The sequence below is a fragment of the Petaurus breviceps genome, unplaced genomic scaffold (assembly GCF_028583685.1).
Source record: "Petaurus breviceps papuanus isolate PSGF00001 unplaced genomic scaffold, PetGlider_PUasm1.0 186, whole genome shotgun sequence".
Lineage (NCBI taxonomy): Eukaryota > Metazoa > Chordata > Mammalia > Diprotodontia > Petauridae > Petaurus > Petaurus breviceps.
The window spans coordinates 27374908-27378998 of NW_027185798.1; positions in this window are offsets into that span (position 1 = coordinate 27374908).

Here is a 4091-nt window from a genome sequence, read left to right on the forward strand (position 1 = left end):
AAAGAAAGAAAGAAAGAAAGAAAGAAAGAAAGAAAGAAAGAAAGAAAAAAAGAAAGGAAGGAAGGAAGAAAGAAATAGAAAAAGAGAGAGAGAAAGGAAAAGAAAGAGAAAGAAAAGAAGGAAGGGAGAAAATGGATAGATAGATAGATAGATAGATAGATAGATAGATAGATAGATAGATAGATGATAGATAGATAGATAGATAGATAGATAGATAGATAGATAGATAGATAGATAGATAGATAGATGGATAAGCAGGCAGCTCTTGTGACCCTCCACTCCCTGCCCAAATCATCCCTTGCCTGGCACTTACTCCAGCTTGCCAGCACACTTTCAGTATTATAGAATGTAATAACACTTGCCCAACCTGCTCCCCAGGGGGATGGGGTACACTGTCAGCTTTCCAAAGCAGTAAGTGGAAATTCTAGCACCCAGGCCAAAGTAAATGAGAAGAATGAGTGAAGAAGACAGATTTTCTGGATGACCGCTGAGAAGAAGTGAGGGACAAAGGTGGGAGAGGCCCAAAAGTTAAGTCCCCTCTTGGTCCTGAAGTCTCAGTGGCATCATCTGGTCACCTGTCTAGCAGCACCCCTCCAGACGTGTGGGTCCTCAAAGCTCCTGCCCTGGGGAAGTTAATACACTCAGCTTTGGAACTGCTTTCCCTGGGCCAAGATGTCCAGATTGGTGTCAGAGCAGCTTCACACAAAGCCTTTGTATTTAATCTGCCTTGGAACTGATTAGGTTTCATATCCTATCCAATCATTTACAAAGCTGTCTTCTTGCCCTGTGCCTGCAGCTATATACTTAATGCACTCCTCAGTCCAGTTTCCCTTCCTGATCTAGGCACCTCAATCAAGTCAGCACTACTATTACTTCTGGAAAAGGTGTGACAGTCAACTACCCTCTGGCCCCACTCACTATTCCTAAGACATCCCAGAATAAAGTTCCCTCCCCTGGCCCCCACTTTCCTATCTATGCTAACTCACTCACTCACTGAAATGGAATTTACTTGAAGATAAACACTGTCTCACTTTTGCATTTATATCCCCAGTGCCTAGCACAGTGCTTCACAGGTAAACCTTAAAAAATGACTCTTCATTTATTCATTCTCTCAGGAAAGAAGGCGAGAGTATGGGTAGATGAATAAAAAAACCCCAGTAAATTGCAGTCTGATGTTGTCACTAAAGGCAGACATTATGCAGAAGAGGTGAGGGTGTCAGCTGGCCCCAGATTATGGCTAGCAGCACAGAGGTGGGGTGGAACCCTCACGTCCCAACTACGCTGTGGCAGTTGGGGACTGAATGACTGAGAGGATGGAGGTTGGGGGGGAGGGTCAAAAGGGAGAAGAGGAGCAAATCCTATACGCATAAGGTGGGGGCCTCAGGGGATGAAGGATGCTTCCATTTTACAGTTGACAAAAGCAGGGTGGGGTTTCGTTGATTGAGGCTTATGTCAGAGAGCACCTGGAAGGAGATAGAGAGGGAGGAAAGCTACAAGGTAGAGGGGTGCTGAGCTGGGGAACAGAAGGCAGGCAGCACCCTCTGGGGTAGGCACACCAAGCAACCCTACAGAAAAGGAAAGGAGAGAGGTGGTAGGAGAGCATAGAGGACAGTCTGTTTTATTCACACTCTGCTCCTTTCCCGCGGGGCAAGCCTAGGGAAGAGGAGTAAAGGGCAGTAGGCTGACAGTGAGATGGCTATGTGGGACCCTACAGTGGAAGACAGTCTGGAGCCTTAACGTGCAGGGTGTAGTAGGCAAACTCAGGAAGGAGATTCAGCAGCATAACTTTCTGGAGAGAGTCATGGGCAGGCTGGTCAGGAACTCCAGCAGTAAGAAGGTGGGCAGGATGGTTATGATACAAGGTGAGAGGGGTCATCACTAAGAGGAGCAGAAGTTCCAGGATGGACATGAGAATGAAACAGACATCTCCTTGGCAGGACACCAGTCTGGATTTCTCTTATACTCCAGCTAAGTGATGCAATAGATAGAAACTTGGAGTCAGGAAGACCCGGGTTCAAATACTGCCTCAAACACCATGTGCCCCTAGGCAAGTCACTTAACCCTGTTTGTCTCAGTTTCCTCATCTATAAAATGAGCTGGAGAAGGAAATGGCAAACTATGCCAGTATCTTTGCCAAGAAAACCCCAATGGGGTCATGAAGAATCAAACACGACTGAAATGACTCAACAACGAGGCCACAGAATGTAGAATAAAGCCTTACACAGAGTAGCCTCAATAACTGTTTGTTGGGTTGAATTGTGGGATGCCAGCAGGGTAAGATTCAAATGACCTTATAAATTAACCAAATATTAATCAAAAGTAATACCCCAAAGAGACAGATTGCAAAGCGAGGCTAAATTCTGTTTCCAAAGCCTCCACTAAAATGAGGTAGCCCTGTCACTCAAATGCTCCACAGGCCCTTTGTCATCCAAATGCCACTTGAGATTCATGACTCTCACATTTGTATAACTCCTTAAGCTTCCCTAAAAGCTTCATATACATTACCTCATTTGATCCTCACAATGACTGCAGCCTTGTGAGGTCTACTAATGAGGGATCTGAGTTCCAGCAAGGTGAACTGACTTCCTAAGACTCACACAGACGGCAAGGAGGAGTCAGCATCCAACTCAGGTATTCTTGATCCCAAGCCCAGCACTATGCATTACATACCTCCTTTTGACCAGAAACCCTGAGGTTCTTCCCCTCCCAGATTTTTTCTTTTTTTCCTTCTTTCCTTCCTTCCTTCCTTCCTTCCTTCCTTCCTTCCTTCCTTCCTTCCTTCCTTCCTTCCTTCCTTCCTTCCTTCCCTTCCTTCCCTCCTTCCTTCCCTCCTTCCTTCCTTCTTTCCTTCCTTCCTTCCTTCCTTCCTTCCTTCCTTCCTTCCTTCCTTCCTTCCTTCCTTCCTTTTTTTTCCCTCTCTCCACATAAGGTATTGTACTATATTGTACCATACCTAGGGGTGCTTCAAAGAAAGCCATATTTTGATTGCTGAAACCTTTTCTTCTTTTCTTAAGGACCATGCCATGCCTTAAACCCAAATCACTCTGGCTCTCACTGATTGGCCAACAACAGGTTACAGGCAAGCCCTACTTGGTCACTGTTTGGGCCAGAAACCCTGAGAGTCTTCCTCTCCCAGGCTGACTTTTTTTAACTAGGTAAAGAGGCCGTTCTCTACCTCATTTATTACCTAACTTTAATCGCTGAATGTGCACTGCCTCAGTCAAACTGAAACCTGTTAAAGGGCTTAGCTTAAAATAAACCAAGGTCTTCCACAACATCCAGGGCCATCTCCAGTCATCCTGATCTATATCTGACCACTGGACCCAGATGGCTCTGGAGGAGAAAGCGAGGCTGGTGACTTTGCACAGCCCTGCCTCCCTTACATCCAATTCACTTGCAGGTGGTGGCATCACCTCCCGATGCCACAGTCCTTTTTGAGAATGAAGAACAGACAGCAACAGCAACAGCAGGTGGAGGGGGAGGAGAGAGGAATGCTTATAGATTCTTCAGATCTCCCAGCGCTCCCCTTTTGGATTTCTTCATCTGTAAAATGAGGATAATAATAATAGTATTTGTCTCGCAGAGCCATGAGAATCCAATGAAATAATGGATGTGATGCCCTTGGGAACTTTAAGGATTTATGCAAATGTGCACTATGATGAAATTGAGAACCATGAAATCCAGAGCAGCATCTGACTGACAAAGGGCCCCAGAGGACCCCCTTATTTTAATGGAGACTTCAGAGAATTTCATCAGGGAATGAAATGGTTTACAATTTCTTTCCTTGAGTTTCACTTTCGAATCCAAAGACTAGAAAAGTTCCTGCAGGTACTTAGAAGGGAAAATCTGGGCTCACAAGTCTGGCAGCCCTCCTGGTCATTCTCCAGCCATTTGGCCAGCTTTTCTCTTTCTCTTCTCCCAGTTGCTTCTTCTTGGAAGGCTGGCTGGTGAAAGTGACTCTACATAATTTTGAGGGACATCCATTAGCCGCTTGGAAGCAACTCTAGCCTTTTCTCTGTTAATAATTTCTTTGTACAGGGGAGTAATTGAAGGTCTGAGAGGTGACTGACTTGCCCAGGGTCATACAGCAA